The sequence below is a fragment of the Talpa europaea genome (assembly GCF_964194135.1).
Source record: "Talpa europaea genome assembly, chromosome: 6".
NCBI lineage: Eukaryota > Metazoa > Chordata > Mammalia > Eulipotyphla > Talpidae > Talpa > Talpa europaea.
The window spans coordinates 27,248,030-27,273,572 of record NC_140072.1 but is presented as its reverse complement, the minus strand read 5'-3'; the positions used below and the strand labels follow the sequence as shown (position 1 = coordinate 27,273,572).

Genomic DNA, 25,543 nt, shown 5'->3' with positions numbered 1-25,543 from the left:
GAGTCTTGACACAGCATACAAACCTACATGCTCATGTTACAGAAAAAGAAACTGTGTCCTAGGGTAGTTAGGATTTTTACATGGTGGCAAAGCCTGGAATTATCTGTCATATTTTGGGAATTAAGTAGGGAGGGTTCTCCATTTTATAGTAAGTCGATTTGTTTGGGAATGACAGTTGCTGAAGGGACAGATCTAGCTATGGGCATATAAATGCTTAGTAACTAAAGAGCAACTAAAGATTTACTCTTTCGTTGCTAGTAACTAAAGAGTAACCATAGCAATCTTGACAATAGAAAATGTTGAGAAGAATATTTTATACCAATGAAAAGGTCCTAACCATGTTAATATCAGATGAAATAGGATTTAAGGCAAAATGCATTCAATAGGTCAAAGAAAATATTTCTTATTAATAAAAGACACAGTCTCCTAAGAATATATAATTGCCCTGAGCATTCTGTTACTTAACAACATAGTTTCACAATATGTACAGTATTAAAAACTTTTGTAAGAATTAGAGCAAAAGATAAAATTATTTTCATGTAGGAGAAACCACCATGTATTTTAATAGACCACATACTTTTTAAAGACAGTTTGAGATATAATCACATACCATATAATTCATCTATTTGAACTGTACAAGTCAATGATTTTTAGTGTATTCATAGGTTGTAAAACTATTACCACAGTCATATTTTCATCATCCCCCCAAAAAACCCTTTCATTTTCCCAGCCCTAGGCATCTATGAATTAACTTTCTGTCTATGGATTTGTCAATTCTGGATATTTCATATAAATAAAATCATATGAAATCATACAAAAGTGACCTTTTGTGACTAGCTTCTTTCTTTCACGTGGTATAATGTTTTCAAGGTTCATCTGTGCTGTGGCATATAACAGAACTTCATTTCTTTTTTGAGTGAATAGTATTCTGTTATGCATATATTCCACATTTTGTTTATCCATTCATTGGTTAAAGAACACTTTGGTTATTTCCTCTCTTTGGCTCTTATGAATAATGCTGCTATGAACATTGGTGTACCTGTTTTTATGAAGTACCTTTCATTTCTCTTAGACATGCACCTAGGAGTGAATTTGCTAGGTTATTTAGCACAGAATCTTAAAGCAGGATGGTGAACCTGGAAAATTATTTGCTACAGATGTATATGTGCATATGATTAGTACATCTTTTATTGTTGAAGTTTTGGGTTATTTTTGTTGATGTGCATATATTTATATGTTGGTGTATAAAACAGTTATAGAAAATGTAGAGAATCTCTACATACCATTTGTCATAAAAAAATAAATCTCTCTTTTTAAAGAAACCCAAATTAAAGAAGGGACATTACTTCAACCTAATAGTTGAGTAAAGTTGTAATGAAATGGTAAACATCTGCAGATGAGAAGGACACAGTTAAACGAGCATTCACAAACACTGCTATTGGAAACGTAAATTGTTATTTCTATCAAATCAAGATCTTTCAAGATACATTTTTAAAGAATGCATCCCTTTGACCTGGTCATTCTCTCTTTGGAGACTTTTTTTCTAAGGCAGTAATAAGAACGACTGCTAAGAATTAAATACAAGTTTGCTGTATTGGCAAAACATTTAAAGCATCTACAATAAGGGAATAGTTTTATATGTTATGGCATAGCCATCAGTTGAAATATTATACAGCCATTAAACTCAGACTTTCGGCCTCCCCGGTGGCGCAGCGGTTGAGCTCTGGGTTGCGAAGCAGCCCGCAGCCTCTGCAGAGCCGGTTCAATCCCCAGCTGCTCCCCGGCCACCGGAGGAGGGTCCCGCATGGTGCGCAGACCTCTCCTGCCGCCCGCTGCTCCCCTCAGCAGTGTACTTCGGTCCTTCTGCCTGCTCTGCTTCCTGCTCTGGCTCTGGTGAATTCTCTCACCCTCCCGCGCTTCTGACTGTACCCAGTGCTTGTATAAATGAATAAATAAATAAATAAATCTTAAAAACAAACAACCAAACAAACAAAAAAAAAAAAACAAACTTTCAAATCTCAGAAGGATCCAAGCTCCTGAAATCATCATACCATAAAACCACAAAAGAGAAAACTATAGTTTAAAAAAAAAAAAAAAAAAACTCAGACTTTCAATAAGGACTTAATGACATGAAAAGTTGCTCTTAAATTCCAGTAAAGTGTTGATAGAGAATAAAGCCAATTTGTATTTTTAAAACACTGAACAACAACAAAAGAAAAACCCCCCCACCCCACCCCGGCAGGTACCTTGATATTTATATCTTTGGTTGGTATGATTAAGGATTTTTATTTTACTCTCTTACTTTTTTTTTTTTTAATAGAGGCATGTTTGTTTATTTGTTTGTTTGTTTGTTTTTTTGTTTATACAAGCACTGGGTACAGTCAGAAGCGCGGGAGGGTGAGAGAATTCACCAGAGCCAGAGCGGGATGCAGAGCAGGCAGAAGGACCGAAGTACACTGCTGAGGGGAGCAGCGGGCGGCAGGAGAGGTCTGCGCGCCATGTGGGACCCTCCTCCTGTGGCCGGGGAGCAGCCGGGGATCGAATGCGGGAAGCTTCGCAACCCAGCCCTCAACCGCTGCGCCACCGGGGAGGCCCTCTTTTACTTTTTGTTTGTCAAACTTTCTATAGCAAATATATATTGGGAAAAATGTTGTAAAGTATATATACATTCCATATCTTAGCCATTTATTTTTAAGCCTTGATACAACAGACCTACAATACACTCAGAGTGGGGCTGAATTTCTTTTTAGTTTGGACCTCAACTGTCTTTAATATAAATGTAACACTTGTATTTATCTTGATTTAAAATGAGTAGCTGGAAAAACATTGCTAATTTAAAAAATGAAAGCTGTTCAAAGAAAAAATGTTAAATAGTTAGATGAAATAATAGAAGCTATAATGTTATTATTTCAGTAGAAACTGAAATACTTTTGGTTAATGACAGCTAAAATGCTAAAGGCAGTTCTCCAATCCTTGTCTTAGAAATGTGCAGAGCTGATTTCAAAAACACATGCCTGTCATTATTTCTGGAGAGAGAGGCAGCCAGTGTGGTCGAATGACAACATATCCCTAACTGACCCCTAAAGACTTTGCTGGAAAGTGGCTTGGTGTTACTCCCAAAAAAACACTCTAGGGTGAGAGCAGGATGATGCAGACTTGGCTCTGTTGAGGTCCTGGGACATGGGGAACGGTGGTTTAGCTTAGCCTTGTCATATCCTGAGAACACAACTTAAGTGAGTTGGATTTACTTGCTTATTTCTTCTTTAGACTATGTTTTAGATACTTTCATGCTCATTAACACCTCTATTTGTTAAAGAATGTTCACAGTAAAGTGAAAGACAGAACCATTCTCTTTCCTCTTTATGTGTTTCTGCTAGATTATTTGATGATGTTAGAGAATAAAATTATTTTCCAAAATGAATTTTTGGAACCCTATTCAGGCCATCTTTATTCCTCATTATTATGGATAATGAGGAGTCACTGTAAAAGGAAAATCATCTTCGCAGCTGAAATTGTTCTTGGTAAAGTCTCAAAGGTGGGAATTTGTATCTTATTTCTCTACCTCTTCTGTGGAACCAGTTCTAAGTAGAGACACACACACAAAAATCCAACTCTTCAGTGGTAACATTGCCCTGTTAAAAACTATTTTATAGTTAACATGTAGAAACTAAGAAGTACAATTTTAGTTTAGGTCTATAAAAGGCAGTAAGACTCCTCATCTATCCTATATTCTCTGTCCAAATTCTTTTAAACATTTTAATCCCTTAATTGTTTGGTTTTTGTGGAGTGGGAATTAGAAAAGAGTCTGCCCTGTGGATATTCCCTTAGATGATTTTTGTCTGCATTTTTTCTCCCTACAGTAAAGCAGAATTTTGTAGTAGTTAAAACTCAAAGGTGCAATATAGAGGAAATTGTTCTAAAAATCAGGTATTATTCACATAGATGAGTTTCTTGCCAATATGTTTTTACATTTTGTCCCCGTTAACTGTAGGTCCCAGAATACCAACTGTACATGAATCTCCACTATACTGGGTATTTGGATGAAATTCAAACTTAGCCTTGCATTTATTTGTTACCTAATTGAACTATTTTTATAATTTAAGAAAATCAAGTAATTGACCTTGACTGGAAATTTGAACTGAGCTCACTTTATTAACTTTAAAATTTCTATTCTGGATTTTTTTTTTTTTTCAGTTCAGGATGACTTATGCTTTGTATGTTAAAGATTTAACTTTAGTTTCCTTGGGTTCTAGAAATCACTGACAACATAATAAACCATATATATACACAGGCTCTGTAGTATAATACCATTTCTTCTCTTTAAAAGAAATGTGAAATGTTAGTATAATTTAGAGGACCTTTTACCAATAATGCCTTAAATTATTTACAATTGAAATATCTAATTTCCTTTATCTCTTGTTTGCTTACTCTTTATGTGTCATTGACCTTGGACTATGTGATCAATTTCATTTTCTACTCAAGTTCACCTTCTAGTTCTCATACATCAGCACAAAAATCACTGTTAGGGTTTCTAAAACTTTAAGGTATTTGCACAGTATTTAAAACTGGTAATTATCATGGGTGATTGAAAAAAATTATACTTGACATTTTAAATAGATATGAAGGAAAATAAAGAAGTCTGACTGCATTAGAATCTAAAGCATCTCTGAAGACAAGGAGAAAATATTTGCAAAATATATTACCTGTAACGAATCCATAGTATATAAAGATCTATAAATCAAGAGAAAAAAGAACTCAATAGAAAAATAGACAAGAGATATAAGCAGATAATCAACAAAAGAAGAAATGCAAAAAAACAATAAAGATATGGGAAAAAATATCACTCTGACTAACGCTTGGGGAAATGCAAACTAAACCGCAATGGAACCTTTCAGGTTGTCAAGAATTAATCTGACAATTTGAATGTTAGCAATCATGCGGAGCATTGGAATATTCTTATTTGTAGACTTATAACCTGGTACAAACACTCTAGAGTGCATTGGTAATTAGTAAAGCTGAAGATGAACATTCTCTTCAACTCAAAATTCCATTGCTAGATTTACATGTTCTTAAAAGATTCTCTCACATGTGAACAAGACAGCTTGTACATGATATTCATTGAAACACTATTTGTAGTAGGGAAAATTTGGATTATGAGTTAGTAGATTTTAAGAAACATGGACCCAGGTTGTAAATAAGAAAAAGCAAAATATGTACAAGGAAGATGTCTGTTAGGAGAAGCAAAAATTAATATTGTAAATGCTACAAAAGATAATAAGGTAACTGAAAATAGTCTTTCATGTTTAATTAAAAGAATGTTGGGGGCCTCCCTGGTGGCGCAGGCAGTTGAGCGCCGCACTGTGGAGCTGTCCGCAGCCTCTGTAGTGTGGGTTTGATCCCGGCCGGCAGGCAAGAATCCCACATGGCGGAGTCGACCTCTTCTGTCTCTCCCGCTGCTCCCCTCAGCAGTGTATTTCGTTAGTCTGTCTGTTCTGTTCCCTGCTCTGGTGAATCCTCTCACTCTCCCGCGCATCTGGCCTGTACCCCGGTTCTTGTATAAAAATAAATAAATCTTTAAAAAAAAAAATGTTGGAGGCCATGACAAGAATAATTTCAGTGGAGTGGTGGGGGTAGAAATCAGATAATAGATTCTGGATTGCACTAAAGGTGAGCACTTTAGACGAATGTATAACAAATTTTTAAAGAAGAGAGTTTTAAGGGGGTCATAATTCAAATGTGTTTACCTGTTGATAGGGAGGAAGTAAAAGTAGAGAGGGTAAAATGTAGAGATGCTGGAGAAGCAAAGAAGCTGGATGTCTGAGAAAATAATACCCACAGCTTGCCTAAGAAATAGCTTAAGGAAGAAAATGGAGAAGAGTTGAGAAGGAGAAGCTGCTGGGGTTGTAGGTGTCTGGGAAGAGGTGGAAGAGCTTGGGAATGGGAGGAGTCATTCCTCCACCTAGAGAGTAGTTTTATTTTCTCTGGGAAATAAGACGCCACAGACTATTTCACACCGCTTCCTTCCCAAAAACAGAACAGCTAGTTTTTTTATTTCTGAAAATCATAGTATTCTTTTGTTTAATGTGTATTTTTTCTAGTAGAATACAAACCCTTGTATGAGGACAGGGTTTTTCCATTTCTAAATCTGCAACTGCTAGGACCTACCTGGCACATGATGGAAATTCAATAAGTATTTATTAAATGAATGAAAGGCAAATTATCAGTCAAGTTGTTCATTTATTGTTTTTATTTAACTATATTGTGAATACACCATAATGTTTTATATCTTCTCACTTACAATTTTGGGTGGGTAAACCTGATATGTTAGTTACTAGTATTTTTTTTTTAGATGAATCTCTTTTTAGGAAAAATGTTTCAGAATTTAGGAACAGGGAGTATTGAAATGTCCATGTTCTTAAAGTGAAAATTACTGCAGAAAGTTGAAGGGTTGCTTTTGAAAAAAGAACTAGAGTTCTTTAATTTAGCACCTATCTCTTCATTACTTTCTTCTCATCTACAGTGCATATTCTATTCTTTATGGAAAGAATTGTTACAGGGACAGATCAGAGGGAGCATTTAATAGGCATTTTCATCAGTTGTTACTACATCAATATTTCTAAGAACCTCTAACGAATACAGTATAGTATCTATCAAAGAAAAATCTTTATTATATTGGAATTAATTGGGATAGATTCTTTTCATTAAAGTGAAGCATCTTTTAAAATGTAAGTTTATGGAAGTTCTTATAATTTAATCTTTGTTTGCTACAGAGCCCTTGGGAAGTTTTTAGTCTACTGATTATGTGTGGATGTATGGTCTATAGATAAAAAATAGTGGGATAATATTATTCAAAAATGTTTAATATATTCATAATTCATATAGGTAGTAATTTGTGTGTTACTGAATATTTATATATAATTTTATGTGGACAACTATTTTACATAAGTAAGAATCTTGGATGTAATTCTAAACTTTAAAACTCAGTGTAAAAACCTTCTATTTGTATAAATATAATTATGTTAACATTAGAAAAAAATGTTGAAAACCCAAATATTAGGTTATGCTAATAATTACAGTAATTGGAACAAGAAATAAAATAATAGGACCACTTCTGACAGTTTAAAAACTGTATTCTGACTAATTTTATTTAAAGAATCAGTGTATATGATTAACTCTTCATTTGTTGAAGATGGTTGTTGATCATGGTGTTTGGGAATTAGCCCAGATAAATTTAATTACTTGTAAACTATTACATTTTTAAATTAAAGGGAAAGGCATCATCATTATCATAGTGACAGTATGTACTAAATACATGGTCCTGTAGAAAGGACTGTGGTTTATAGAATTTAGGTAAGAAGTGAATCCTGGCTGCAAAGTGATTATATTGTGGTGCAGAGACAGGAAAACTGTTCTTTTTAAATTATAACGTGAGTTCATTCATGGCACATTTCTCCACCAAATCTATCTTATGCCATGGACAGTTGTCTTACAGTGTCTTTCTTTCTGGTGTCATGGAAAGGAATTTTCAGGGGAAAATGTCTGTAGTGAGAAAAAATGATATTCAGAGAGATGTTTTCTGGGTTATGCCCAATAATTTAAAATGTCTTTTCAGGTAAGAGAATTTTATTTGGAATGAAGATTGTTCTCAGTGCCATAGACAGAAACACATGTGTTTGTCTTTTTCAAAAGCTAACTTTAGACGATCTCTTTGGTTTGGGGTGAGATGGTAAGCTAGCTGGCTGTCTTCTTCATTCACTCTTAGCTATGGTGATACATTTTATTTAATAATCTACAGCAGAGTACCCAAGCTGTTTATTGCATAGCATTATGTAAAAAGATGTGTTTCTTTTCAAATTGAAAGGAAGAATTTTCTCCTGACATATATAAGGCTTTTGTTTCATTATTTTTTGGAATAAATGGGGCCAGAGGGTATGAGTGCAGTTAGATTTTGTTGGAGGACGGCTTGCAAAGACTTTTTGAGGCATGATGTGCAAGTGAGTGTTTTCAAATCTCAGAGGTGTGATTATGTCATAACAGCCATAACCTCTGGGCTTGCTTTATTACTTTTATTAAAACAAATCTGTATGGGGGTGCTATGTATATTTTGGTGATGAAGGAAATGAGGTGGTTAATTTATTATGTGAACAGCACTTTCAACTAACCACAGCGTGATTCACTGAGAGAGCAGTGGAAAAGCCCAGCTCTGTAGAAATGACTGCTTTTTGATTTGTGGACCTTAACTTTCAACACCAGAGCATGAAGTTTATCTACAAAATGGTTCTTTTTTTTTTTTCCCCTGTAATAGTTTTGTCCAGTTTTAAACTTGAAAATTTTCCCTTCATTTTGTTATGGTCATTTACTAAATGTGAAAAATCTAAACAGCCCTTGCCAGCAAATTAAGGTGGGGAAGAGGGGTAAGAAAGGAATCCATGTTTTAGGGCATTAAGGAGGTTGGTAATATCTTTACATTTTCTAATCAGCCCACAGATACCTTAGAAGATGACCCCTCAAAATAAATCCTCTAAATGGACCCTCAACCAATGAGGTTAACCACCTGTTGTCAGATGTTAAGTTAAGCAAAAGTGAGCCACCTCTTATTCTTCTCTTTGTAGGGTGCATTTATAAACAAATACTATAGTGGAAAAGAAAATCAATCTCATACAAAATAATCTCTGACAAATATTTAGGAGACAGGATTGATTATGGGATGTGAGGATTTAATGCCACATGAAAGTACATGCACAATTGTATGGAATCAGAGGAAGCTCCATCTGTCTAATGAGCTGGCGAGGATAAAGCACTTGTTGTATACTCATAAACAGCCATTGAAAGGCTAAGAAAAGGTTGTTTGCTCTGGAGTTGTGCCATATCCAGCATCATCTGGTGATGTGAACCTGTCTAGAGAGTGGAAAGTCTTCCTGGCAATATTTTTTTAACTCCTTGATTTTCCAGGTGTGCCAAGTAACAGCCATTTACAACAGAAAGACTCAGAAATCAGTAAGGTGTTTAATTGATAAGAATTCATTAAGCATTTTATATTAGAAATATTTCCAGGCTCCATGAAAGTAGGCATGCCTTATATTTTATCTCTGCTTCTTTGCAGTGGCACACCACATTTCTCTTCAGAGCCCTAAATTTGCTCTAAAATTTATGTCATCCCCTCTTCACACTTCCCCAGAGAGTTGGCAAGAGCCAGAAGAAACATTATTTGTAGATTAAAGACAGAGTGTAGAGGAGGGAGGTCCAGGCCTGTGGATTATGTAAACAGGGTGCACTGGGAAGGGGGTTCTGGAACCCAGGCTGCCTTGTTACTCAGTCATCATGAGCATTCAGTCCTGGTGAGAAACTGTCCACTTTGAGACTGCTTTGGTTGCAATGATTGATACTGACCATCCGCAGTCCCAGACTGGTAGAAAGTTAACTTTAAAAAGTATTGGATTGTACATAAAACTTCATTTTAATGACATTGGTTGGACCTGTCAAACTTTCAGTATCCTCATGTTTAATATTATATATGCTAGCATTTTATTTGTTCAAAGTGAATATATCTTCATAATAGTTTTGTTACTTTATGAAAGACTGAGATTTAAAAATTTAACTTGTGAATTGGCTTTAAGAAGTTTGGTACTCTTCCCTCCTGAATACCCATCACAAACAATGCAGAACATAACAGTTATTTCAGTAGTGTGGATAAACGAGACACCTTCATTCCAGATGTTTACTCCATTCTTCTCTGCTTTTCTCAGCATTGTTTCCGGCTATATGCTCTTGCTTCTGTGCCTCTTTCCTTGTCTCCCTTCCAACCTCTTATAAGCTGCTTTTTTTTTTTTTTTTATAGAGAGGCATGTTTTATTTATTTATTTGTTTGTTTGTTCTGTTTATACATGCACTGGTACAGTCAGAAGCACGGGAGGGTGAGAGAATTCACCAGAGCCAGAGCGGGGAGCAGAGCAGGCAGAAGGACTGAAGTACACTGCTGAGGGGAGCAGCGGGCGTCAGGAGAGGTCTGCGCGCCATGTGGGACCCTCCTCCTGTGGCCGGGGAGCAGCCGGGAATCGAACCGGCGCCGCAGAGGCCGCGGTCAGCATCGCAACTCAGCGCTCAACCACTGCGCCACCAGGGAGGCCCTTATAAGCTGCTTTTTGAAGAGGCAGTTTGTTCCCTTGTCCCTTCTTCAGGGCCTCTCCTTTGATATGGTGTGAAATACAACCAGACTTTGAAAAAAGTGATTCTATCCCCATTTATGATTTGAAGCCTACTAAGATATGTGTTGACAAATCTAAGCAACTTTATGAGTTTTTCAAAATATAAATTTACAGGTGAGCTACCAGAGTAGCATTAACTGAGCACAGGCCCAGCAATGGCAGTAGAATACAGAGAACTTAAGGCTCAGGCTTCTAGATGAACCGCTGGAGTTGAGAATGAGACAGGGGATAGCTTCTTATGGAGAAATCTACGTTTTGTCATTACATTTTCAAAGGAAATTTGGATTCTAGGTTAAAATAATTGGCTAGGTATACTAACACGTAACTATTCTCATTGACTTATGCCCTTGAGGTAGGGTAGTTAGAATTCAAGGTGTGTTTAATCAAAATTTCCCTGAGAGCTGTATACATGGAACCTACCTGAAACTGAAATTGTATCAACAGTCTTCTGGCACTAGACACATTTCATTGTGGTTGAGTGAGAAGAAACAAGCTCCAGGGTCCCCAGAGAACATGGGTTTGCCTTGGTTTAGCTACATTTGCTGTGTGACTTGGTAAAGTAATCACTCCTTTATGCCTTTTTGGAAAATAAGTTTACCTATTGCTTTCTGAAAGAGTGCCTATATATGTATATTATATATGTAATTATAATAAATGTGTATAGATGGACACACGCATACTCTCGTCTATCTTTAAAAAGATTGAAAGGTGCAAATGTGAAAGTGATTTAATTTCATGTGGTGGATCCATCAAATAAGCAGATTCTATTTACATTAGTGGAGTGTTTTTAAACCTTGATATTAAGGTGCTATTTATTCCTGTCACTTATTCATATACTAAACTTAACAGATATCCCTCGTATCACTTAATTTTGAGTTACAAGGGAACTTGAGGTCATTTTGTTCTCACTGGCAGGTATATTCATGTTGGTTGCCTTCTGCTAAGAGGAAGTACAGAAGCTGTGGGGATAGCTTCCAGAACAACGGGTCACAGTGGCAATATTGCTGTGATCATAATTCAGGAATGAGGAAACAGACCGATTGCCTGAGCTACAGCTTGTAAATAGTAGTGACAGGACATGTTGCACAGGGAAAGAGCCATTTGAGGTTGAATTGGAAAGCACACTTTAAACTTCTGTTAGGTATTACCTACGGAACTTTTTGTAAGTCTATTAGTGCTTTACTTGTTGTCCTTGTGTAGTTAATTATTCTATTGTGGTTCACATCTAATGTTTAAATTGACTCAGTATTTTAGAGGTGGGAGAGGAGCGTACAATAGTTAAAAAACAAACACAACAGAAACAAACTGTTGGGATGCACGTTCTAGTTTAGGTTGTCAACAAGACACAGCTGTTTGTTGACAGGCTGCCTTGCCGCTCCCATAATCAAGCTGTTTCTCATCATGTAATTACCAGCTCTTTAGTATTTGAGGCTTGTTGTGGATTTTAAGTTGGTTATGTACCGTTTGCCAAAATGTCATAGTTTAGATAAAAAATTAGTGACTCCCCTGTAGTCATTCTACTGAAATATGAATGTGGATTTTAATAAAAGAAAGATGCCTGAAGAGCCTTCTGAAATTCATTTCAAACTTAAGGGAATGTAGAGAGTGTTTTGTATGTGTTTTCTAAGGAAAGAGTTATCAGTGTTACTCTTCCTTCTCTTGTAGACTCTGTCAGTCAGAAAAATGCCTGTGTTCTCTTATCACAAAGGTAGTGAGGCAGTGCTGATGTGGGCAGCCGAATTGATTTTGTGCTGATATAGAAGGACATGGTTTCTTTTCTTTCATTCTTCCATTTAAAAAAAATTTCCCCCCCTGTCTTCTTAAAACCCAAGAATGAAGCCAAGAATGAAAAGGAAATAAAGTTAAGTTTAAATTCTTTGAGAGTCCAGCGTTCAGCTTCCTGGGTAGCTTTACTAGGAAAAAAACGTGAATATGTCTGTTACCGTAAAGAGAAAACCTATCTAGGACATTTTACAAACAGACCTCTTTTCAATCTGGATTATGCTGAGTGAGGCCCATTTTGAAATAAGGGTAGCCGTGTTTTAGGAAAACAAGTTCGAAAGGTGAAGTTTCTATTGCTTCATTTAGTTTTTCTCTTCAAAACAGAGCAAATTTTTTTCTAATCATGCTTAACTCACAGCTTCTCTAGAAATGGAAAAGTAAGTTTGCACCTTAACTAGTCTTTTCACGGGCAGTTACCTAAGAAAAATCGCTGTGAAGAATACAGTGCCTTGAAATTTTATTTTCATAAGCTCTAAAGTAATTTCCCAATTTCTCCTTTGTTAGATTGAAAATTATAATGGAATTTAGAATATATTTAGTGATTTTTCTCTCATTTCAAAGGCATAAATTAATATTTTCTGTATAAATTATTTAAAAATATAAAGCAATGTGGAAATAATAGGTGCGGTGCTTTTTGTCATAGAAGGGGTATCTAGGAAAGGAAATGCTTTAGTTTAAAATTTATAAAAAGTAAAATTTTGAGAAGTTTTTATTTGCATATAGATTTTGTTTGTTATTTGAATGTGTTCATACTAATCTCTCATCTGAAGTCCTCATCTACTTATTTCTAAAAGCATAAGTAGTAGAAGTATTTTACTTTTTAAAAAATGTGTCAAATCGCTTGCTCTCTCATATCCAAATGGTCCCAAATGTCAGTTGAACTTTGACTAACAATGATTTCATGCAGTGACTAGTGACAGTCAGTACTTAGGACTATTGCCAGAATATGAAATGTTTTCATTTTGTGTGTTTTAATATACCTTGAGAATGATATTCCTTTTAGCTGTGTTAAGCGATTTAATTACAATTAGTATTAAGACAAGATTTAATTCTCTTATCTTAAAACACAAGTATACTATGAAGTTGGAACCCAAAATTTAAAGATTATGTTTGGCTTAATTAGATCAGGTAAAAAGTGATGGAGTAAAATAGAGATGAGAATTTTCAAATGTGCAGCTGTGTATATATTCTTAGGCTCAATTAGCTAGCCAAAATCTGTTGTCTTAGTAGTTAGTACTCAGGTGCTTAATTCAGTCAAATAGATCACAGATGATTCATTTTAGGAACATTTTATTATTTGGGTGTTAGCAGATGAGAATTTAGTTGTAATTTTAAGAACTTCATCCCCATATCATTTAATAGTATATTTGATTTTAGCTGTCCCATATGTGTGTGGATAAAAATGATGATTATAAATAAAAGATCTACAAATCCTTGCTCCATCTATCTTTTTTAGGGAGGAGAGAGGAGATTTAGGAGATTATATGGAGTGTTATTATACTTTTCTATTTTGTTTTCCTGTGTTAGATTTTTGATTCAGTGATGCTTTCTCAAAAACTAAGCTGAAATCCGTAATAGGGCCATTAAAGTACTGTTTTATTATCCAGTGAGTAATATCCATGACCTTTGTTTTTGGATCAGCTTCATAAATATATACATTTTTCTATGTCAGTCATTGTCTAGAATTTCATTTTTGTTCTGCTTTCCATTACATACCATGAATTATATGAAATTAATTTAATCGCTACTACAAACAGAAATTAAATGTGCCCTAATCCAGAGTTACGTTGTTTGCTTTTACAACTGTAAGTCATAAGTAATTAATTTTCCTTGGAAAATTAATTCACTTACCATTCCCAGTAGCATCATATGTTGACACAGGGTTATAGATAGTTTAATATTTTTCTTCAACATGCTGGCCTCAACTTTAGAAGACCTTAAATGAAAACAAATTAAAATTTACTCAACTGTATATAATTTAGAGTTATTTAAAGTCAGTGTTATTATTGCTATCATCCAGGTGATGACTCGAAAATTATATTCAAACTTTGTAAAACTTCCATTAGTGTATTAACAAGTCTGAAACAACTTTTTAAAAAAGTTGTTTATATGACAGTAGCCATTAATATTTTCTCTTCCTTGGTTCTGAATAAAGCAGTTACACAACAGTCATCTGACAGCAGTAGCATAGAGAATTTTATTACCACTTAACTGATAGGTAAGCAATGCAGCTACCTTAATGTGCTGGACATTTGACCACCTGGGATAGCAGGCCACCATGTCTGAGTTCCTTAGAGGTTATTTTCAGTATAATCTCAGTTAGTGGAAAGATTTCCATTAAGGTCATCTTAAAACATAGAATATGAAAGATACCTTGCTTTAAACACCCAAATATTTTATATTATATTGATTGCCCTTCTCTGATTTTTTTTCATCCTTTCCTGTTTCATGCTTTTTTCCCCCTTACTTTCCAGAAAGGCTAATGTGGAAAATGAAATAAGCAAAAGTCTTTCACTTAAATAAGTTAAGTTTCCCTTAGCTGCTTCTTATATTCTGGGAATTCAGAAAATATGGGCAAACCAAATTTAGCTTTTCTTTTGCATTTGCCAGGAGTTATTTTGTAAGGTGATTTTTTTTTTCTGGTTCATAGAACTCTATAAAACATATAGTGTTTATTACTTTATTTATATTTATTTAAGTCACTAAGGTGAAACTCTAGTGATGGTGGCAATGTTAAGTTTTAACAAGTGGGGGCTTATTTTATAAATGTGCCTTTGTGGCCATAGCTTTAAAAAATTCAGGGGATTAGCAGTGAAATGCTCTTTATGCCTTTTGGAAAGAAAATTTGCTGTTTAATTCCAGTGTAAAAGTATTACCAGAATACAGATCACCGCTGTTATTTTTTAGTATTCATTGTTACAGTTTTTTTTTAATCTGTACTCTCAGCATTGAACTACAAACATTGCAAAGTTTTATCAGAAAGAAAATGTTTTACTTGCTACTTTTGATATGAGAGTGACACAGAAGTTTCCTTCCCCATGCTACTATGTCTGAGTAGCATTCACATTTATGATTATAACTTTCTTCTTTGGCAAAATAAAAAAAGCAGCTATATGTGTCAAGTCATGTGCATTTATGCTCACGCTTTGATATAAACATAGATGGTTGTATTGTCAGGTAGAAGAAAAGAAACCTTCAAAAATAATTTATCTATGCATCTCAAGCTCTGATTATTCTAAAAACTTTATCCCTAAATTCTTCACCATATCTGCAGTGATTACATATAAATAGATATGATAATTGTGCATGCACCCTTGTTTTTGTTTTTTTTTAACCTTTTTCTGAAGTGAGATAGGAAATGTGCACGTAAAGAAATTTGCTATAATCAATCTTCATTTTCACAAAATATTCCCTGAAGAAATTATATTTAAGTGAGAAGAAGTATTCACATTGTTCTTTGTGTCAAAAAGAGTATCTCTTAGAAAAACATTTAACTCTGAAGTTAGCTCAGAAGGGTGGAGGAGTTGTGTGTGTGGTATATGTACAAAAGAAGGTTGCAAGAATGTGGGGGAAAGGAGCATGGAATTGAATACCTGGTATTTCACTCAAAGCTTGTAAAAGGAACATTTTATGTAAAAATATATTTAAAATATGGGTTCAAGAAACAGAATTTGCAGGAGCAATTATTTTTGTTTGCTCTATGATTATTGTGTTGACTCCGAATAGAATAGAAATAGCAATACTTTGTAGTAGAAAAATGAATGTTCTTTTCAAAAACTGTAAAATGTTGAGATAGTACATTTATAATTTGCTCAATAATAGTTGTGACAGACATTAACAAAAATTGTGCTACTTATGACAAGTAGATAAATACATGTGTGTCCTAAGGATTCTGAGGAGATTTGAACAGAGTGGGTTGTGTTTGGTCAGTAGATTTTATTTTTAGCTTGTAAGCAAGGTGCAAATAATCACAATTATTCTGAATTATTTTATTCAGAATAATTTGGAATTTGCAGACTGCTGATAACCTGTTGGAGAATGATACTGATATTTTATAACACACTACTGTTCAATAGAGTTTTTTTTAATAGTGCTACAGAGTGAAAAAGTAAATTTGTACCTAAAGAAATGTACAACTACTAATTTGCATTCTATTCTACACTGTTCTTTCAAAAGATCAAGTTTAAATGATTTTGCACTTTTCTTCACAAAGGTAATAATTAGGTTAAGGTGATATATAGAAAGGTAAAATGGCAATTTACCACCACCTGAGAGTGACAAAATTCTCCCTGGTCCTTCAAAGTGAATCATGCTCCCAATCATTATCCCATACGACCTTAATCTTATACATCGACAGTGGAATAAATTGGGTTATATTTTGCTTTTACTAGGAAAATCAAATCATGGTCAAGGTAGAGAGCACTGCATTGGAACATCCTGCTTTTCTGCTTCTGTTAAGTCTGTATGTTGCCTGTAGGTATAGAAACAACTTGCCTGGATATGGCCCTTTCATAGTTTGGGGCCTCCTGCAGTCTGTTATGTAAGAACCCTGCCTCAAAAGACTATTTAAGAATGTGAAATAATAATTTAATGGCCACCTTTTGATGGGTTTAAATGAACTAGAGATTTTTGTTAATTGCAGTACATGGATTGCCACATTTATCCTACTAAAGCTGCTAATCAGAAAATGAAAGTGGGCAGGAGAACCTCCAAATTGTTGTTTCATGCTTGCATATTTTATGGAACGATACAGGCTATTCTAGCTAATAAGAGCTTAATTCTGGAGAGGCCACCAAGGAATCTGTCATGATTGACAAGCATTCTAGTGGAGTCTTTCTTTCTTGTTCTCTTTTTTTTTTATTCTATAAGCAGTGTTGAAGTCAGTCAAAGTATATATACAAAGCTGAGTGAATACCAGTTTCCCCAGTACAGGGGCTATTTTTTCAGTAAGTCTAACTCAAACCAGATGTTTTGCCTAGACCCAGAGTTTGTTGCTGCCAAGCATCTCATCAGAGGTCAGAGTTCTGGGCTCCGGGCCCTGCTAGAATTCTTTCACAAATTGCTATTCGGTGAGGTTTTAATCCTAATGGAAAGAATAATGTGCTTGTAAAATCTGCAGTTATTACAAACACAGTATACATATTGTGGACTTCAAATGACTATATATTTCATTCCAATAAACAGGGAACACAGATGAATGCCTTGTGTGATAGCTTTAGACATTCTAACTAAAATTTAGCGTACAGTTTATACCACATTAACCATTTGCATTTGTAATACCCCAGTAAAAGTAACTGTTATCTTTGGGTGACAACTGGTAAGGAACTCATGTCTCCCCTCCCCCCATTTTTTTTTAACAACCTCATTCAGCTGTTTTAGTGCAAGAATTAAAAGCATTCACAACGAAATATTGGCTATTCTCTTCAGAAGGGCTATGAGTGCTATAGCAGTAAGTGAAAATAATCTGAAAGTAGAAGCAAAAGATGCCATTGTGCCAAGGCGTAACTACCCTGTATTTGGAGACGCGTATATGAAAACTGAATTCATTTACTCAAATAGGGTGAAGAGTGTTTTTCTTTGTAATGGAGAAAGTGGTGTGTAGCTGAACATGAGTTGTGGCTCTTGCAAAGATTAAGGAAAGTTGGTGAGGTTTATTATATCTCTACGTAAATTTATACACAATTATTATTAGATGCTTACTTGGAACCTTGATAAAGGTGTGTAAAACCAGAGATTCACAATTTGGACTAGAGGTAAATATGCTGATTAGATCATGCCTACTAAAATTGAATAAATCTGCAGTTGGGAATCTGTGTTTGTTAATTTTTGTGTTGAAAACAAAGTACAAATTGCTTAACATAAGAGAAATTGAACAATTTTAGAATAAAAAGACACATTCTAGTGTACCTGAATTATTCAATACCATATGAAAGCACTTTTCAGTTTAAATAATTTGTAACATTTTCTAAAAAACACCGTTTTGTTTTCACATTTAGGTGGCAACAATATGGGATATAATAAATACATAAACAAGATGAATCAGATTCTCTAAATATTCCAAAGAAATATAAATTGGTTAACTGTGGGAATCCCCCTAAATTCTAATAGAACCTTCCAATAGAATCCTTGTTAAACTAGTTTTCTTTTACCTTTCATTTCTACAAGAGAAAATCAACATTGATACACCTCTCTAGTATGGACAGATACTGCGTTGGTATTGAGAAGAGTCATTTCTATGAGCTTAATTCTATTAATGGCCAACAAAGGAAAAAAATTATTTGTTAAAGTTTTTGGAGCATGCTTATGGCATATCACTATCTTTGAATGGTGGCACAGTTTTTAAAAGCTCTTTCCTCATTAATTTTTATGCTTTTTTTGGTGCCTCTGAAGATCTTGCTTAGTGGCAGATCTTCCACAGATTCTTATTTTTTGATAAGCAGCTCCCTGAATAAGTCTTATCTCCTTTCTGCAAAAACTTTTATTTTGTCTACCATATTTACTCCTCTATTATTTAATCTCACTTTATTATATTATTGCTTACAAGGGAATTTTTCTTTGAGGAAAGGTGCAATATTAACACATAGTGTTTTTATTATTTTTGGTATGCTGAAAAGTGAAATAATGTTTCTTTTTATTTATCCGTAAACTAATTGGTGGGTTCCCCCTGCACGAAGTCAAGAGATACCATCATCAATTCAGTAATAAGTTGAAAATAAATGTCAAAACTTGGGGCCACATTTCATTTTGTATGGCATAATCATTCAAGTGTAATTAAAGGAATAGTCTGAGACTATGATCAGTTAATGGGAAACAAACAATTTCATATTAATGAGTTCCCATTTGCCAATAATTCTGTCATTTGTAACTTGAATCAGTCATCACCCCTGCAAATAGCCCTTTCAAGACATTATTTGCAATTTTGTCCTCTGTTTTCTGTCCTTGATGTTGTGAAAATGGCCGTCTACTGTTACAGGAATGAAAAGAGATCCCGTTCAAACATCTTTTGTGTTTCCACTTTCAGTGAAAAATGTTTTTCAAACCTGCAGCTGGTTATTTCTGCAGGAGTTCCCACTTATGCTGAGATTTGATTGACATTTTGAAATGGCAGCTTTTCATGAAAAGCTGTTAACTTGTAGAATTCAGTTATGGTACTAAGACAGACTGACTTTGTTCTGTGGCTGGGACCTGTCCAAACTAAATAGAACCCTGCATCTGAATTTAATAGTGCTACTCAGCCAAGATAGGGCACTTTTGCCTTTTTTCCCCCCTCCAGAACTCTGATGCTTCTTATGTGTTCTAAAACTAACTTGATAGATATTCATCCCAACGACTTTCTGTTCTATAATGGCTTTAATTGACATATATAGTCATTCTCATGTTTTCTTCCTTGAACATCTAATGGACTAGGGCAGTACTTCATTTTAAAATATGATGTTAATCGAGAAGAACTTATTTGACAATTAATGTTACAGAGCACGAAAACATTAGGAATATTATAATTATTTTCTTCTAGCATAGAGAATCTAAAATATTTGGAAACATGTTTCTCCTGGGTCTTAAAAATTTGCTTTGTGGAAATATTTTGAAGGAATTTTGCATATGACACTATGCAGTAAAGTTTAATATTATTTACTCAACAAATAATTTTTTTATTGCTTCAATTTCAAGGGCAATAGTACTCTAAGCCTTGGGAATCACAAGTGATGATCTCTGCTCTTAAGGAACTTTGAATTCAGTATCTTCTTGCTATACTCATTATACTTAATTGATAATTAATGCTTTACAATGCACCAATTTGTAACATTATCTAGTGATAGTGATTTTTCAAATGCCTCATTATTCTTTTATTTGCTTTCCATTTAACAGTTCATGAGATGAAGAAGAACATTTAGTATCCTAGGCCTGTGTTGCTGGTGGTAGTATATGTGTGGAGGTGGTGGTGTTGGGGGGGCTTGTTTGGTTGTTGTCATTTACTTGTTTATTTTTGGTGGTCCAGTGTTATCTTCTGGGAAATAATAAAAATATGTTTTTACTTCCAGATTTTGGTGCACTATTTGTGGTGTTATATGGGGCTGTTAACTCTGAACATTTATATGTGATATCCAGTTCACTCATCTTAAGATGGAAGGCTAGGACAGATACTATAGATCCTGATCACCTTGTTGAAGCTCTGATTTTCACCTTCGCAGCTCAAACCCTTTGCAAATTTAATCGAAATTACTAATTCAGGATAATACTCCTGTTTGTATTCCCTGTGACTGGTATACTGTTGCTACTTTCCTCTTAGGTGGATAGACTTCATTTTCTATAGCATATCAATAAGAGCTAGCGCTACATAGCATGGCCTGTGAGAAAGTATTTAAAATGTTTAAAATTTTATTCTTACTGTTCTGCAAAATGGAAGCATTCAGGGTTGATTTTGACTGAAAATATTGGCCAGTATGATAATCTTAATACCCATGGATTTTAAAATTGCAGACTGGTTTTGCTCCCCAGTAACTTAAATAATTGAAATAAAATCATGCATACCCATTTATATTAATATAGTGGGTTTCAGAGGATCAATACATACAAACCATTACTAGTGAAAATAATATAACTTTGAAGCTACAGTGGCATTTATTTCAGAGTCAAATCACTTTTTAAATAAGAGATTAAATTCCTTTCCTCTATTTTGATGCTGTGTAGGGAAAAAACCTGGAATCTTAATTTGACACATTGTGTTAAGAATGTTCATGACCCATAGTTGGTGAACAGGTTGCGAAAAGCATTCCTCTGTCTTTCTGGGGTATGTCAACTAAAATAACTGTTGCACTGTGTAGATTGACAATATGAGTGAAAGACCTTAAAATGTTCTTTTTTTTGGGGGGGGGGGTTTGACTAGTCTGTATTAGGGGATGTGTCCTAATGAAGCAAGTTAATTTTTAAATTTTATGCATAAATAAGTTCTTTTTAAATTTTTTTTTTTATTGTGAGGCAGCTTTGGTTTATAGCATGGCATATGACTCAGGGGGATAGGTGCATACCTTTTCAGATAAACATGTTGTTTTAGTGTTACCTTTAATTGAATATCGAGAAAACAAAGGAAAGCATTCAATAAAAAAGACTGAAATAATTAATGTGTATCCGCATAATAGAATCTTAAATACAATGTTGAAATATTCAGTAAAAAGCTGGACTTATATTTGTATTACGGAAGAAAAATATGCATTGGGAAAAAGTTGAAGGAAAATCTCTTAAAGTTAAGATGAGTTGCCCAAGTGATAAGATCATGTATATTAATTTCTTCTCCCTTATGCAATTGTGCACTTTCCTAATTTGCTGTAATTAAAATCTGTAACTTTTATTATCTGGAAGAAAAACAGATTTATTGAAAGAGAAACCTGAAAAAAAAAAAAGCGAAACACAAAAGAGACACACTGGAATCCAGGGTTCCTGTTTCCTAGTCTTTTTTTTAGGGCAGCTTGCAAATTTGAATAACAGTCTTAGTTCCGGAAGTGAAAAGCAGTTACCTACAGATGGTGTTGTGCCAGTAGAAGGCTTTACTTGGTTAACCCTGAAATTTTAAAAATAGTTTAAGTTTGAATGCCCTTAGGAAAGTGCATGTACCTCCAACCCTCCCCAGCTCTCTTTTCTACCTGACCTGATTCATCTGGTAGTATAACATCCCAGGCCTCTAGGATGCAAATGTTTTATTTTTTTACAATTCTATGCTTAATGCTGAATATTTTATTCAATAGTAGAAAGGTCCACTCCAGCAGATGATAAAGATGGTGGTGGTGGTGATGTTGATCATAACATGTAGCATTTGATGGGCCTTTATTATGTTCCTGGCTTATAATAAAATGTACATTAATCATTTAATTTTTACGATTCCTAAGGTGAGGTGACAGTTTCCCCATGAAACAACTGAAGCTTAAAGAGCTTAAGAATCTGTTATTAGTAGAGCCAAAACTTGGAGCTAAGCCTACTTGGATTCAAAGATTTCTGCTCTTATGAGGTTGTGTGCATATGATTATACTTTAGCATCACTAGAAGTGATTAACCGTTCTATTTATATTACTGAAGAGAGGACTCAGTAACAATTGCTGTTCTCATTTATGCATATTGGAAATTTAAGAAGAAAAGGCTTCTGGTATTGTTCTTTAAACTTTTATTAAACAATAAACTGTTATTTTATATTTAGTTTATAATTACACCTTGTGTGTTAAAATACAGAGGGGAGATGCTAGTGTTTACCATGGAATCTTGGTATGTTATTCTCTGAACTAAGGAAATACCTATCTCTTATACAAAATTATGTTGACCTCAAATATGTAATTGATATACTCAGTTCCTGTTGCTTTAAGTTTGGCAACATAACACAGTCCCTACAATAAATACCAAGTGTATAGAGACAAGGTTCTCTGGCAAATACTTTGATATACAACTTTCATAGTTCTTTGTACCTAATGCCTAATACAAGTTTTGCTTTAACTTTGGTTTTCTTCTGGCAAAAGAAACCAATTTTGGGGATTCTGATTAGAGGGAGAAAATTGGTTTCTATGTGGAACAAAAATATGCTTTCCAAAATTTGTTATACTCTCATAAGGGTTAAGTCATTTAACTCCTGTGTCTGAATCCCATTAGAAAATGTGACATGCCACTTAAAAACTAACTTATTTACAAGTGATGAAGAAAGGAAGAAAATCAGAGATAATCTCTGCTTTAAATTCTTTAGGAAAAGAGTGTTCATTAAGCAAATACAAAACATTTATTATACTACCAGTACATGAAAAGTTCAAAAAGAAGAAAAAAACATAAGTAAAAGCCTACCACTAATGGATAACTGTTTGGAGGTATGTAAGAGCAAAGTGAGTTTATGCCTGTCAGAAAGGTATTTTACTCTCACACTTAAATAATAGTTTCACTTGATATAGAATTTTAGTTGAAAATAATTTTTCCTCAGAGATTTTATTGCATTCCTTCTATTGTCTTCTGTTATTCAATGGTACTGGGTACTGGTGGTGATATCTCATTCTTTTGACAGTAACCTGGTTTTTATACCTCTGAAAAGTTTTTTTTTTTGCACTTTCCTTTTCCATGCCTTGGTACTTCTCTTTTTCCGTTCATTGGACTGGGTACTCCTTGTTCATTTGTACTCTGAAGATGTCTGGAAAATATCTCTGCTGAGGGTTTGATTTCTTGTCCTTTGCTTTTTTCTTACTCCACTAAGGTAGACATGGGACTTTTTGGGTGAACCTCTTTGTCTCTTCTGAAATGTTTAGCTCTTGATTTTTGTCGTTGTTTTGGGCACACTTTTAAATTTATCTTCTAATTTTATTTGAATATTTTATTTTGATAATCATGTTTTTAATTTCTCAAAAACGATCTTGTGATTTCTAACTTCCTATTTACGTTATTGGCTACAATATTTTCTTTAGTTTTTCTAAAAATATAAACCAGAAGAACTTCTGTTTGTCATGCCTTTTTTGGTTGTGTTTTTGTGTTTGTTTACTTGATATCTCTTTAAGTTGGAGGTTCTTCATTTTCATTTGCATTTTCTCTTCCTTTTTAAAGAACATGGCCATACAAAGCTGAATGGAGCTTTGCTATGTACAGGGAGAGTTTGTTTCTTGAGTATGTTTAGCTTTTTGGTCCTATCCTAAATTTTATCTTTTTTATTTTTAAATTGCAGTGACAATGATTGTAACACTGTATCCAATTTAGAGGTAAAGGATAACACCCTTCAGATGTATGTCAACACACTACACGCACCAGAGTGTATGCACATCACATCTCAGAAGACATTACCCTGAGGTCTTTTCAGTATCCTTAATAAAGAACTCTACCATTTTTTCCACCTTTGTAAAGATTGGTGAAATAAAAATCTGACTTGTTAGGTGGAGTAAATATTTTGAATATTGCTTGTGGTGAACTTGGGAGGTTTACTGAGTTTGTAATTTCCTTCTCATATTCATATATACCCAGAACCTCAGAATGTGGCTTTATATGGAAATAAGGTTTTTGTTTTTTTTTTTTTCCCCCCAAGATTTTATTATTTATTTATTTATGCAAGCACTGGGTACAGTCAGAGCGCGGGAGGGTGAGAGAATTCACCAGAACCAGAGCGGGGAGCAGAGGAGGCAGAAGGACTGAAGTACACTGCTGAGGGGAGCAGCGGGTGGCAGGAGAGGTCTGCACGCCATGTGGGACTCTCCTCCGGTGGCTGGGGAGCTGCTGGGGATTGAACCGGCGCTGCAGAGGCTGCGGGCAGCTTCACAACCCAGCACTCAACTGCTGCGCCACCTGGGAGGCCCAGAAATAAGATTTTTGTAGATGTAATTAGTTGAGCTGTTTTTCAGTTAGGCTGGGCCCTCATCCAATGACTGGTGTATCTGAAAGAAGAGGAGACATAGACGCACAGAGAAGGAAGGCCCCCCCATGTGATGATGAGACAGAGACTGAGTGGTACTATGGTACTGGTAACACCAGAAACTAAAAGAGAAACATAGACAGGTTCCCCTCAGAGCCTTCAACTCTGGAGTCCTTAGAAGATCCCCCTTAAACATCTTGGTTTCAGACTTCTAGTCTCCACAACAGTGAGAGAATAGATTTCTGTTGTTTTAAGCGACCCAGGTTGTGGTAATTTGTGACAGCAACCCTCCGAATGAAAGCAGGGTATGCAGCAAACAGATCGTCCATTCCTGTTTGGCTACTTCAGCATTTGTTCTGGGAGACCCGCAGCCTTTTCCAGGCGTGATAAAGAGTCCGGGGTCTCAGGAACTTGTAGTTGCAGCATTCAGGATGTTGCGCAGTAGTGACCTGCTTCGCCCCTTTAGCTTTCTATAGGTAAAACCCTGGGCTGCTTTTTCCGTGGCACAGCTGTGCTAAGGACAACCACTTCTCTGTGAGGTTAGCCTGCTCAGAGTCGGTCTTTGACATGTTAACTCTTACTTCTCTCAGAAGGCAACTGTTTTATAGTCTGACTCTGAATTAACACCTCGTGCCTTATCCAATATTGTTTCTCATATCCCAAGCCACAGGGACCCTAGAGATTCTGCCTGACTTATGAACTCCCTCTTCAACTTTGTCCCCTGCTTGAATGCCCCAGCCTGCAACTTTTTCCTTCTTCCTTTCCTTCTTCCAGACACTAATATGAAGGCCTTGAGGAAAATAAGCTCTTAGCGGTTGAACTCTCTCTAGTAGCAGCTACATCATAGAGGATTAGGCAAGGAAAAAAACCCTGGCCTTTTTTCCTTTTTAAACTATCTTTCCTTTTTTGTTATACTTTCCTGGAGAAAAGTCATAGAACTCAGACTTTTAAATGCAATCTCTGTTGAGATGGAAAAATTTTCTAGGTGAGTTATCAGTAGTCGAAAAGTATGTCTGACTTTTAGTAATAGCCAAACAAGTATAGGCCCTGGCATGAATTTAAGTCACTGACAACATGTGGTTTTCTATACTGTGTATGCATTAGTTTCTGTAATGTGCTTCTAACTCTGTTCTATGGCTTGACTAACACTAATTCCTTTTCTAGTTTTTCTTTACCTCTGGGAAGGTATTGCTTCTGTAGA

The 25,543-nt window shown here is 35.0% G+C and overlaps 1 protein-coding gene across 1 annotated transcript in view; it reads left to right on the top strand.

The window, feature by feature from the left end:
* Positions 1-25,543, top strand: part of SRBD1 (S1 RNA binding domain 1) — a gene marked incomplete at its 3' end in the record, with an annotated part of 172,066 nt that overhangs the window by 105,925 nt on the left and 40,598 nt on the right. The gene's annotated exons all lie outside the window — the stretch shown is intronic.